The following is a 14,218-nucleotide window of genomic DNA, read 5'->3' on the forward strand; positions in this document are numbered from 1 at the left end:
CTGGCCACAAGATCAACCCATTGGGTCGAATGGGGCAAGCTGGAGGCCTGGTGCCTTAGTCCGTGGGGCCAGCAGGTCAAGCCATTTTCCTGCATGTGGTGGGGAGGCAGCCGCTGTGGTTCGCCCTTCCTGCTCCCTGCGCTGCTGCACCCTAAAATCCCTGTCGGCCGGCAAGATGGGCTGGGAGCCTGGAGAGAGGAGGCAAAGGGGTGGCCCGATCCCCCTCGGCCACTGCCCCTGCCCCAGGCAGCCCACAGAGACCTGATGCCTCCCCAAGTGACACACGGAGATGTGCCGGCAGCGCTAAGGCGGCTCCCTGCCCACTCTGCCCCCTCCCTCCCTGCCACACTGCTCCTGGAAGTGGCCGGCATATCCCTGCAGCCCTGAGTGCAAACGCCACAGCTGACCCGCCCCCGTATCCCACTGCCTAGGAGCTACTGCCGGAGGGGAGTGTGTGCCAGTCACTTTGGGAGCTGTGCTGCCCGAGGTAAGCACCTCCACCCCCGAGCACCTCCTGCACCCCTACCCCTGCCCCAGCACAGAGGATCCCTGTGTCTTGAACAAGCACTTTCAAGGATTGGCCAAGAACTTCTGCTCTGTTTCTGTGAAAGAGACACAAAAAAGGGAGCCCAACGGACAAGTTTAGTTCACAAGCACAAACTGGCAGGGCCAAGCCTGGATCTCTCAGTTACTCAGAAGGCTCTTCAGCCAGCTCTTCCCAAAGGCCAGTCTCTAGAGGCTTTTGTGACATGATGTACTTCAAAATAGCTCCCTGTAGCTCACATAGTCATCATTCCTATATGGCTGTGATATGTCCTACCAACCATTCCATGTAAGTTATCATATGAAAAGTCATGATCTGCTGAAATCGGTTATTCTGTCCAAATATGTATAGCATGAGGGTGTGTGAAGTTATGCATTTTGCTGTATGGTCATTACTGAAATAGGCTATAATTTTGCTAGTGACCCCTGCCGAGGAGGGTATTCAACAGCCATGAATCAGCAGAGGAATTGTAATTAAGGGATTTCCAATTCAGTGACAGATGCCCAAACACAACACTGTGGGGACCGCTCAAGTCTATGACTCAGTTGCACAAGACCACACCAGGAGGATTCCCCAACCTAGTGACTCAGCAAAGCCCACCCGGACACGTCTGGGCAAGTGTCTTCTAGACACTTGAACTAAGGATATAAAATAGGAGACTGTGGCATCATGTTTTTGCCTTTCTCCTCCCCCACCTATGCTGGAAGCAGCAGGAATCCTGAGAAAATGAAGGTCATCTGAGGACAGTAATCCAGGTTTTAGGGGGAATTCTATGTATTAAGGAGGGTAACATCCAGTAGGATGAGAACATTGCTTGACCTAACTACTGCCTAGTGTAATAAGGTGTAAAGTTTAGATTTTGCTGTGGTCGTACAGTGCTTAGTGCTCTGCGTTCTGGCCTCAAGAGCCATGGATGCAAGTTGAGTTACGATGACCTTTTCCTTGTCTCCACATTTCTTATGTGCCTCCTTCTGACACTTGTCAGAAAAAACAACTGGTTTCTTTTGCAAGCATTTGCATTGCAAGGCAGAGGCAGTCTTCTCTGTTTCCGCAAAAGATCCACCAAAAGGTGGGAAGAGCAGACACATTTGTTAAGGCACTACTGGGAGCTGCATCCCTAACTCCACTTTACCTGGCAGGTGAGTCACCCAGCTTAGCCACGGTGCAACTCTCTGGGACTTTTCTCCCAACCGCTCCATTTTTCATCAATGACAATCAAAAGGAAGGTGACATGACATCTGTGTGTGAACATCTCCAGGGAATCACAAGGATGTGTGGCGCAGGCTCTCGTGTTGCAGCAATTGCAGTCGAAGCAACCGCCATGCCAATGCCAGTCATAGCAGCGTTTTCATCAACTCCAGGTTTGTGATTTGATTGTTTCCAATGCTTCTCTCCAAAGAAGCCTTTTCCTTAGCAAGCAATGACTTGGATACCAAGGGAGGCCTCTTCTGTTTCCTAGGAAGACACAGGAAAATGTGAGCAGAGGAGACAAAAGGCATACACCAAGGCACCACTGGGACTTGAACCCAGGATCTCTTGTTTACTAGACAGGTGCTTTAGCCAGCTAAGCCATGGTGCCTGCCTGAAGAAGGTATTTGCAACTGTTTCATTTGATGGGTCAAGTTAACACCTGCAAATTCTAAAGTACAGACGTTCCCCATTTCCCTCAAGACTTGCAGACCTTGAAGTGTCTGGCTCTCTGTGCACAGAAAGCCACAGCTGAGTAGACAGAGGTCTTCTAACATGTGCCTCTCCCACCAGTCACTGTGATCATATAATGGTTAGTAATCTGTATTTCAGTGGCAGCAACCTCGGCTCAGTTCTGAGTCATGGTAACCTTTCCTTCAGCTCCAGACTTCTCATTTGCCACTTTCCACGTGTGGTGGGCCGTCTGCCCCAAACAAGCAGGAGAAAGATTAAGGCAGCCTTGAAGAGGCTGTGCAGAACCCAGCCTATCAAGAAAGGGCTTATTGGGAGAGCCAATCAGGAGAAGGCTTGCTGGAGCAGCCCATATATAAAGAGCTGCTCAGCACAGCAAGAGTTAGTCACTCCTTGGAGTTTGAGGAGGGAGGATTGGCTGCCAGGAAAGAAGGAAGGCAGGCAGGCGGGCGGGGCACCATGATCAGAGTACTGCTGGGGTAGTGGGTGCATGAGTGACCTTCTGGCTGACTACTGCCAGACTAAGGCCCTATACAAAGGTGGAGGAAGGTTCTAGATCTGTTGGGAAATGGTCCAGGGAAACAGATGGCAGGGTTGGAGGTTCACACCTTTTGCCTCAGTAGCCACTGACACAGGTGGCTACACCCTGCATGGGTGCCAACTTATATGGGCTCTTGGAGCTAAAGCCCCAGGAATATTCATATTCAGGGGCTCTGCTCCACCAATATTTGGAGCTAGATTTTTCCCCCTCCCTGGAGCTTCCCTGCTTGAATGTAAAGAGAGCGCACAGCGCGTCTCTCTCTCCTTTGCTGCTGCTGCCATAGCCTAAGGGCTGCAGCATTAACATAAGAGGAATGCTAACTACTGCTGAAGCACTCAGGAGGGGGAGGGGAGTGGAGTGGAGGGGGCCTCCCCTCCCCTCCCCTCCCCTCTCCTGCCCCTACCTGGAGGAGACACAAACAGGCCAGGAGACAGACATCATTCACCTATCACCTTAGCAGCTGCTGGGGCTTCCGTGAGTGTTTGACCCTATGATTTTTTATTATGTTTGAGTGTTTGACCCTATGATTCCCCCCCCCAGCCCCTACTCCTACCCCCAGTGAGGCACAGCAGGCTGCACAGGGGAGGCAGGAAGCCACATGTGAAGGCAATGCCCCCTCCCCTAGCACCCACCCGCCACAGGAGGGATGGGAGAGGGAGACTTCCTAGACCTGAGCAGCTGGGGCTTGGGTGAATTTTATGACACCCTGCTCCCCCGTCCCATAGCCACCACCACCCTGCCTACCCCACTTCTGCCCCATGCTGGGCAAGGGGCAGCCCCATCCACAGTGAAGTTATGGTGAGGGGCAGCAACATGGAAGGCCACCTGTGCCCCCGCCCCAGTACCCATCATAGGGGAGGGGAGTGAGCTTTCTGGACCTGAGAGGGGCTCTAGGAGCATGTGCAGAGTGTGTGCGCCATGGGGGGCACGAGGGGTCCCTCCCCTGGAGCTTGCTGCTGCCAGTGGTGGTGATGGGGAGTCCTCTCTGGCCCTAGCCCTGGGGCAGCCTGTCTGCACCCCAAGTTCCTCATCCTCAGCCCTGCCTCACCCCAAAGCCTGCACCCCCAGCACTGAGCACGCTCCTGCACTGTGAACCCCTCATCCCCAGCCCCAACCCAGAACCCTCACCTGAGGGGAAAAACATGTAACTTAAATTTGGTGGTCAGTTTGGAGTATCATTGTATTTAGCACAATATTTGATTATTTTACACCCTTCAAAGTATGTAACTGGTTGTATACAGGTGTTTTCTCTGAATACTGTCTGCGTGCCTCAGTTTCCCCAATGCATTTCTTAAGGCTCTAGATGGTGGGATAAGGGGGTGTGATTGTTGTAAAGCCCTAGAGGGCCAGTGTGATGCCGTCTGCACAGAGAATGGCTGCAACCCTGCCTCCAGGCAACTGATGGCCTGGGCCACTCTCCTGCAAGATGCCAACTGAAGGTGTTGGAGAACAAAGAGATCAGGTGGCCTCCTAATGCCTGGAAAAGAGACAAAGGCCAGAGGAGGGAGTGTCAGTGCCTGTGCAGACTTCCGGGAAGCGCATGGTGTGGAAGGGGATGCTGGGATGCTTTGGAACAACTCCATACAAAGCCAGTCAGGACTCTGGGGGAGCCTCCTCTCTGAGCATACTGTCTCCAGGGCAAGAAGCTTACACCTTCCTGGGTCTGACCTCAGAGCATTCAGCATGCCTTTCCACACCATGCACTTTCTGCAGCAAGTCTGCCCAGGCAAGTCCTGGGGCAACCAGAGGTCCCTGCACCCCAACTCCGCAGTCAGATGTGACTCTCAGCCAGACAGTAAAACAGAAGGTTTATTAGATGACAGGGATACAGTCTAAAACAGAGCTTGTAAGTACAGAAAACAGGACCCCTCAGTCAGGTCCATCTTGGGGGGTGGGAAGCCCAGACCCAAGTTCTGGGCCTCTCCCGATTTTCCCAGCCAGCTCCAAACTGACACTCCCTCATCTGGCCTTTGTGTCTCTTCCGGACAAGGAGCCCACCTGATCTCTTTGTCCCCAACACCGTCAGTTGGCACTTTGCAGGGGAAACTGAGGCACCCACACAGTATTCAGAGAAAATATTAAGAACATTCCCACTTTGTCACAACAGGTGCAACAAAATTTAATACTGTATATTGAAGCAGGCAAGTGCTGCTTCTGAGTTTCAATTGACCCTTGTAATCTTGTGGTGCAGACGCATTGTAGCTTCATTTTATATCAACTTACAGGGTGAGAGCAGGGGGGGCGGGGAACCACCATTTTGGGCCCCACCAAAAATTATACGAACCTGCCGCCTATGACACCCTGGACTGCAGCCGGCCACTGAGGCAAGTGTCTGGGTAGAGGACATCCCCCCCCCCCAGCAGGGGGGAGAGAACTGAGTGGGGCACAGCCAGAGGGCTGTGTCCATAAGAGGGCACTGAAGGCCTGAGAGCAACATGGGTCCTAATGATAGAACAGATGGTGGCCAGACGCTACTAGATGAAGGCGCACCGGTGAACCAGAGCTAATTGCTAGGATGGTCAGCAGGAGGTGCTGCAGTGAGGCATGCCCCATGGCACCAAGACTTAGCCGCAAGGAAGGCTCTCTCTGTCTTGAACAAGCACTTAGAAGGATTCTGCTGACAGATCTTTTCTTTTTCTGAAAAGAGATACAAAAAAAGGAGCCAACAGACACACTAGGTTCGGCAAGGAAGAACTGGCAGGCCAAGCCAGGCTCTCCTGATTAGTAGGAAGGTTCTTCAGCCAGCTCTTCCCAAATATCACTATCTAGAGACCTTTTAATAGCCACTGCAGATGTTCACCACAAAAGAGATGCCAAAATGGAGTTCTCCACTGCCTGCAGCCATCACGCTACCAGGAGTTCTGTGCACAGAGAGGCCCCTGCTGGTGGGAAAAGGCTTTGGTAGAGACTCTTCTGACACCATCCATTCTCATATAGTGTTTAGTGCTCTGTGTTGTGGCTTCAGCATCCACAGATGCCAGTTCAATTTGGGGACATTTTTCCTGTCTCCACATTTGTCTAATGGCTCCTTTCAACACTTGTCACCAAAAAGACCTGTTTCTTTTGCAAGCGATGTACAGCTAGGCAAAGGCAGTCTTCTCCATTTCCTCAAAAGATCACCAAGCTGTGGGGAGAGGAGACACATTCAGCCAAGCTGGATGCTGCATCTCCTCTTTATTCAGCAGGTGTCTGTGAAGGACATACCTCTACACCATGTAGAGGTCAAGAATAGGGCTTTATTACACACAGTGCTGGCAGAGTGGGCTTATTAGGCTCAGAGACACTGTTAATTAATTAATTACAATAGAATATATAGATTTTCCATGGGCGGGGGAAAGTGACAGGCTAGGCAGTTCCACACCCTGGGACAGGTTTTGCAAGACAGGATAAGCACATTAGCCAATGATTAACAGATTAGATAATGTCTCCACCCATGGTCTCAAGTTACCAAGTTAACATTTCATTAATACTTTGATAAAATGTTATTAGTATAAAATATATATGTTGAATTCTGATTTGGGATCCATAGGAATGGAGCAACTCCTTTGATTGTCCAACAGGTACATTCCTAGGGGTTAAAGCAAAGAAAGAGTGAAAGTATATGGCAATAAAGATTGTTTTCTGTGTGTCTTAAGGCAGGCATTGGTCCCTTGGAAGGGAGGTGGAAGGATGCCATATCTTATACTGACGTGCCAACTTTTCATAAACTCAAGGTTGGATCTGTGGGAAGAATGTCTCCCTAGAGAAGAAACAAACACAATAGGAATAGGGATTCTTTGTTCAGTCTGCAATTCTGAATAAGACACAATCATTTAGTTCTAAGCTCCAACACCTGGCAATTTGTTGACCAGGCCTATCTTAGCAAGCAAGGCTTTCTGTTTACCCCAGCTTTCTCTTAGCTGGTCACTATCTGGACTTTGGGTCTGGAAAAGAACTGGCACAATCCATAGACCAGGTTGTTATATAAAATGCACATGGCTTTGAACCCTTCACATACAGTAATGGCAAAGTTCTTGGTTCAGGCTTGTAACAGTGATGGAATAAACTGCAGGTTCAAATCAAGTCTCTGGAGTCTATTCAAAGCTGGGATGGGTCATTCAGTCTTTTGTACAGAGCTTCAGTTTGTAGCAAAGTCCCTCCAGAGGTATGAAGCAGGATTGAAGACAAGATGGAGACGAGGCATCAGCCTTTTATAGTCTCTTGCCATATGGTCTTTGCTTTCTTTGTCCCAAGGACACTCTATCCAGCACGTGGCATAGAAAAACCTTAGAGTTCTCTCCATAGGCAGGTCCCTGCTACCTTGCTGAGTCACAAGGCGTATCTGCCTTCTCTCAATGGGGCGATTGTATAGCTGATGGTCCTTAATGGGCTATCAAGCAGGCTAGACAGAACTGACACCGGAAGCAGAGCACAAGATTGAAATACGGGCAGCATAGAGCTAATATTCATAACGTCAACTAAAAAAATGATACACATCTAGAGATAGCATTATAATCAATCAATCAGAACCTCTCCATAGACCCCTTGCACGACACCTTTCTACAATATTGGCTGCAAATATAGAACAGCGGTCGCAACGGTGATCTATACAGTTACAGATTATGTCAATAACGTCACAGGAGGTGACACGGCATCAGTGAGACTGATACTGGAATACTGCCTTCAGCTTTGGTGTCCTCATTTGAAAAAGATGTTGTGAAATTGGAGCTGGGGCAGCAAAGAGCCACCAAATGTTCTGAGGGCTGGAGAAAAATGCCTTCTAGGGAGCTACTGAAAGAGCTCAACCTGTTTAGCTGATCAAAAGAAGATTGAAAGGTGACTTCATTGAAGTGTTGAAGTGCCTTAATGGAGAGAAAAGATTGGGTATTAAAGGACTCTTTAAAATAGCAGAGAAAGTAATAACAAGATCCAATGGCTGGAAGGTGAAAAGAGACAAATTCATATTACAACTAAGGCACAAATATTCAACAGTGAGGATGATTCACCACAGGAACAAGCTAACAAGGAAAGTGGTGGATTCTCCATCTCCTGATGTTATTTCATGAAGACTCGATGCCTTTCTGGAATGTCTTTGCCCCAAAAGTAGCTCTTGTGTCCTACAGGAGGCCTGTGATATGCAGGGGGTCAGATTAGATGCTCTAATGGTCTCTTCTGGCCATAAAGTCGACTAATTTCTGAAAAACTGAGTGTAGCATTGGGAGCAGTATCTGATGTTTTCCTGTCTAGCCGGCTTGCTGCCTAGAACGAACGCTCCTGGAGTGGGGTGATCCACAGGGAGTAGCTCAAACCTGCAAAGTGCCTGGCCAGGGGCAAGACATTAGCCCAGCAAGGGAAGGGTGTGGCAGTGACATCACAAAGGCCTTTTGCAGGACCTCAGACTATTGGTCAAAGGTGTTGGGGGGTGGTGGTGACCTCACAGAGAGATGCTGACATCAGCCAGGCAGGACAGGGGTGAGGGGCCAGGGAAACCTCAGAGACCCCTGTGGCTTTGCTGCAGCAAGTCTCCTTCTCCAGGTCTCTCTCTGAGGACTGAGAGAGTATTCGGGTTCATGGACGTGAGCGCCAGGAGGAACCTCTTTCGAGTTTTCTCCTTCCCTTTTAGTGATTTTACTAGAAAACAGCCGTCCCTGTTTAGAAGGTAAGAGCCTCCTCGAGGGAAGGAGTGTCATGGGGTGTCACAGTTCGGATGCCGGTGGCCCCCCCATGTATGGAAGTTCCCGCCCCCTGCTCTGTGTTCGCAGGGCCGGAGAGCAGCATTCCACGGCAGTGATTTGCTCCTGGCTGCCGGAGCAGAGCAGCAGGCTCAGCTGCCAGAACTTCCTGGAGCTAGGAAAGGGGAGGGGCCCAGCCTCTTTAGCAGGAATGCAGGGCAGGTGAGTTCACGGCGGGCATTGTGGGATACTGGCGGAGGCCAGTTATGGGGATTTAATGACCAGCAGCATCTACACTGGCACTCTGTCACTTTCAGTTTGCTGCAAAAAGCTCTAGGCCTCTCATTGAAGTGGTTTTATTTTGTCACCAAAACAGGTTTTATTTTGTCGCCAGACGTGGCATTGCAGTGTGTACACCAGCCACACCAAGCTGCCGACCGAGGGAGCGTTGTGTGTTCTTCACACACCTGAGCACTATATTTCTGCTGAAACAACTTTGTAGTGCAAACCTGGCCAAAGATTCACTCACACACACAGCTTGCAAGGAAAACGTCACCTGCTCCTCTGCTTTGCAGAATCGAAACACAAGGAAAGCTTGTCAGGTCCTGGTGGAGATGGCAGGGAGTCAGGTGTGGGCAGACACTATGTCTTACACCCAGGCAGGCACCATGGCTTAGCTGGCTAAAGCACCTGCCTTGTAAACAGGTGATCCTGGGTTCCACTCCCAGTGGTGGCTTTTGGGGCACCTGCTATTGGCTACTGTCAGAGGACAAGATTCAGAGCTAGATGGGCCTTTGGTCTAGCTTAGTGTGGTTTTTCTCATGGTTTAAATTACACGCACGGGCACTGGTGATAGAGTTACTGAAAGTTTGGGAGTTAGGTGCTGACAGATCAGTAGTCCAAGCCCCTTGTAGACACCCCCACTCCCTCTGGGACAGGGGCAGGTCTGAGCTCTCACACCAAAGGCTCATTGTGGCTGCCAGAACCTGTGAGTGGCTCATTTCGTTTGCACCCTGGGTTGAGTCCTGCTTTGTGCACCGTGTCTGAGAATGAAAATCCTAAACCACCCTTTGAAATGACGAATGCAGCAGGACGTGTCATTGTCCCTGCCCCAAAGCAGACAAACCAATGGAGAAATGCCGTCAAGTCCAAGGTAATACTTCACTGCGGTTTTACCATTTCCACTTGCTAAACTCCCTCCTATCTGCCCAGCCCAGGTGTCCTCTGCCTCAGCTGCTGCTCCAGGCCTGCTCTAGAGTCAAACATGCAGGGCCCCCAGGGGAACAGAGGCTGGGACATGGCAGCAGCCTGGGCTGGGCAGATGCTGGGAGTTCTCGTTCCCTGAGAACTGGCCTGGGTCCCTTCTCGACAGCAAACAAATCAATTCCATGCCCCGTCCCAAGAAAAATCAGCCTGGAGCCAAGGGCAGCAGGGGACGATTCCCTCTAGTTCCCACCCAGGCAGGAGAGAACCCAGGGCCTTTCTAGCAGAGCTTATGGAACCGACATGGGGAAACCAGCCTTTAATAACAGGCAGTTCACGTTTAAGCTCAGTGTTTTTAACAATTTTTACAACCTTAAATCACCCTTCAATCGCAAAGTACTTGTGGCACCTTAAAGACTAACAAATTTATTTCAGCATGAGCTTTCGTGAGCTACAGCTCACTTCTTCGGATGCATAGAATGGAACACACAGACAGGAGATATTTATACATACAGAGAACATGAAAAGGTGGAAGTATGAATAACAACAGGAAAAGTCTAATCAATTGAGATGAGCTATCATCAGCAGGAGGAATAAAAACTTTTTGAAGTGATAATTAAGATGGCCCATAGAAGGTGTGAGCAGAACTTAACATAGGGAAATAGATTCAATTAGTGTAATGACCCAACCATTCCCAGTCTCTGTTTAGCCCAGTGTTAATTGTATCTAATTTGCATATTAATTCGAGTTCAGCAGTTTCTCTTTGGAGTCTGTTTTTGAAGTTTTTTTGTTGCAAAATTGCCACCTTCAAGTCTGTCACTGAGTGGTTAGAGAGGTTGAAGTGTTCTCCCACTGGTTTTTGAATGTTATGATTCCTGATGTCAGATTTGTGTCCATTTATTCTTTTGCGTAGAGACTGTCCGGTTTGGCCAATGTACATGGCAGAGGGGCATTGCTGGCACATGATGGCATATATCACGTTGGTAGATGTGCAGGTGTACGAGCCCCTGATGGCGTGTCTGATGTGATTAGGTCCTATGATGGTGTCACTTGAATGGATATGTGGACAGAGCTGGCATCGGGCTTTGTTGCAAGGATAGGTTCCTGGGTTAGTGTTTATGTTGTGTGGTGTGTGGTTGCTGGTGAGTATTTGCTTCAGGTTGGGAGGCTGTCTATAAGCGAGGACTGGCCTTCAATCGCAGTGTCACTATCCATAACATTGATTCAGCCTTATAGGTTCCCAAGTGCAAAACTAAACATCTCTTCAAACACAAGAGAGTGCAGATCAGTCAGTGTTCAGAGTCATCCCACATAAAAGAATCATGTTGTGGTACATATTGGCCTCATCATGCGGCCGTTGCCTTTCCCTCCGCTCTGTTAAAAGGTTTGGTATTTTGCAAAGAAACTCTCTTCCCTCAGGAGAGACCTGGGAACCAAGGCTGCCAGACAAACACCTTTAAGAGGAGGCGTAACCTGTCAAAAAATGATCTCCCTCCTTCAGTTCAGTGACAGCCTGAAACGTTACTTATCCCGGCAGAGCAGGAGGATTGAAAGCAGCTACATCAAATCCCTGTGTAGCTAGCAGGAATGAACACAAACGCCCTGGTATCTGAAGAGATGTTTAGTTTTACCCTTGGTAAACTAGAAGTCGAAAGGGAAGGAAGGTGGTGCCATATATAAAGAGTGAAACACAAAACAATTATCATAGTGACTGCAAAATATTTCTATATTCTTCTGATCATCAGTGTCTTATTTTCTCTGGCATCTATACATTGACTATACCTTGACCAAGAAATTTGAACCTTGATAAAATAATCGACTACCCCTGGTTAAGGCAATGGACTTGATACCCACTCGGGTGTCCCTACACAGGCTCAGGTACTAACAACAGGGGTTGCCTTTTAGCCATAGCTTTTAATCAGGGCAATACATTGATCCTGTAAAATCATTTCCCAGCCGGAGTCCATCGCCCACATTCCTTAGGTCATTGGGCCACCATGTGGACGTTTCATTTCCCTCCTCGATTTCACACAGATGGTATGATAGGATAACGGGGTTAGTCAATAGGTCAAACGTGCCACACTGGTAATTAGTACAAAGGGTCAATGTTGGGATATTGTTAGCCTTTTTCAGAGGGTCTGGCAGTAGAGTCTTGCCCGCATGCTCGGGGTTCAGCTGATCGCCATATTTGGGGTCGGGAAGGAATTTTCCTCCAGGGTAGATTGGCAGTGGCCCTGGAGGTTTTTCGCCTTCCTCCGAAGCATGGGGCAGGGCTTGCTTGCTGGTGGATTATCTGCTACTTGAAGTCTCTAAATCACGATTTGGAGCATTCAACAGCAGAGTTAAGGGAGAGAATTAGTTCAGGAGTGGGTGGATCGGCTTATGTGGCCTGCATCTTGCAGGAGGTCAGACTAGATGATCATAATGGTCCCTTCTGATCTTAAATTCTATGATTCTATGATTCTATGACAGACACAATTTCCTTTGCACAGATCCATGAACAGCAAAACCTTCCTGTGTCTCTTGTCTGAGCCAGGGCATTCGATTCCATTGAAACCTTCTCTCCTGCAATGGCAATGGTCATGCAGACGGGACGAGGCTACCTTCACCTCTGACAGTGAGATATTGGATCAGCTCTTTCTTTACGCTGCTGTTGTTAGTCCATGAAACATCAGGGATGGATGCAAGGCTGAGTTCATGCACCAACCCCCTGAAACATTTCAGTGCCCCAGAGAAATCCTGACTCCGGCTATTGGCATGATCTGGTGGAGATTCGAATAGGAACGGGATGGTCTGAATTGTCAGTGTGGGGAATGAACAACAATCTATAGCAATGTCATTAACCACAAACACACTCTAATCATGCTCCAGCTGGAAGGGAAATGGGCAGGAACTCTTGTTGTTCAGCCATGGACACACTTACACTAATGCACAGCCAGGAGTGTGCTGGGAGAGCTGGTCTGAGCAATGGGAAGTGACAATTCAGTGAGAACAGAATCATTGTGTAGTGAAACACCTATACATCAAGTAGTTGTGGCCGAGTGGTTAAGGCGATGGACTCGAAATCCACCGGGGTCTCCCCAGGCAAGTTTGAATCCTGCCAACTACGGAAGCATTAGTGTATTGTCACTGCTCCTGTTGTAGTGCCTGAGCATCCACAGAGCCAGACCTGGTCTCACTCTGAGGCTGTCTACACTTAAAATGCTGCTGTGACACTGCTCTAGCACTGTGGAGTAGACAGTTGCTACAGTGAGTGGAGGGGTTTTCCATCCCTGTAATAGCTACATTGACAGAACAATCTTTCCTTTCATTTAGCACTATCTAACCACGGCTTAGGGCAGCTTAATTATACTGATTCCAGGGTTTTTCACACCCTGAAAGACGTACTTCTTAGAGGGGTTATCCCATCACCCTCCCATTCCCTGGTCCTTCTCGCATGACCTGAGAGCAGCAATACCCGCAGTTCAAGAGGTGCAAACAATTCAATGTTTGTTGGGGTAAACTTCCAGCAAGCAACGATTCCAATTTCCTTCCTCGGTATCGCCCTTCCCAGCTCTGACACCACAGAGGCTTGTCTGTGTCCCTGTTCCCATTCCCTCTTCCTATTCCCCCCTTAGCAAAACATAACTCCAATTCCTCTACCCCCATTCCCATTCCCCCCCTTACTTCCTGATTGACTGCAGACTATATAGTAAAACTGGAGTTCTGCTTAGCTATACCTTAACCAAGCATTTTACTGAAATGTAACTAACCAATCCCAACATATTGTAACATGGTTATCTACCCCACCACCTTAATTGCTTTACACCCAACAAATTAATTATCCAGCAGACAGAAACAATCACAGAACCAGACAGAGATTATGCAGACAAGCAATAGGAAAGTGGAGACTACAGTGACAGAACAACAAAGAAATGAGGAATTCCTACCCCAGCTATTGATAAGTGATTTGTTGCCAGACAGGATGCTAGTGTGGTAGAGGTTGTGGATGCTGGTTGCTTAACTGCCTGGCTCCCAGGGCAGGATTTTGAGGGTCTCAGAATGCCAGCACCCATCTTTTGTTCGCTTAAAACGTGAGCAGGGAGATTCCAACACGGCAGAACTCATGGAACTCCAGGAAACGTGTAACTTTAGGTCCGGGTGAGTGTGCCTAAAAATCAGCTGTGCTGGAGAAGGTCTCTAGGAGTTGAAAGAGATGTGCCATCTTGGCCTCCCTAAAGAGTGTCATCAAATATTAATGAAAACTAGGGTTGATAAGTCACATTCTTTGTAGTGTTAGGATTGTGGACTGGTCCAAAGTGCCAGTTTTAAGACTCTTTTTTCCTCTCTCTTGGGTGTTCTGGTTTCTGCATAGAGACGTGGTTTCAAATCCCACTCCTGACATGACCATTTTCTTTTATCTGGAGAAAATGGCCTCACTTCAATCTCCTTTGCAACAATAGAGCATCATTTGTTTAGCTTTTCTATTCCAGTAGTTGTGAGAGAAGTTCCAAACTAGGGGGAAACAGGGCCTTTTCTCTCGACCGATCAATTTTTGTCTTCCTTCATTCCAAGCCATTTTCTCAGATACATCTGTATTTCCCACACTTTTTTGTTCAGCGTTCTTTGCTTTTATGAAAT

General features: G+C 48.6%; 2 non-coding genes across 2 annotated transcripts; one reads left to right on the forward strand and one right to left on the reverse strand.

Moving 5' to 3' along the window:
• Window positions 1-2,049: 2,049 nt before the first annotated feature.
• On the reverse strand, window positions 2,050-2,123 carry TRNAT-AGU. The gene has a single exon. It is a non-coding gene; the product is annotated as a tRNA-Thr (tRNA).
• Window positions 2,124-12,625: 10,502 nt separating this feature from the next.
• On the forward strand, window positions 12,626-12,707 carry TRNAS-CGA. Its single transcript has one exon. It is a non-coding gene; the product is annotated as a tRNA-Ser (tRNA).
• The last annotated feature ends 1,511 nt before the right edge of the window (window positions 12,708-14,218 follow it).

This window comes from Mauremys mutica, unplaced genomic scaffold, assembly GCF_020497125.1.
Source record: "Mauremys mutica isolate MM-2020 ecotype Southern unplaced genomic scaffold, ASM2049712v1 000891F_np12_obj, whole genome shotgun sequence".
Lineage (NCBI taxonomy): Eukaryota > Metazoa > Chordata > Testudines > Geoemydidae > Mauremys > Mauremys mutica.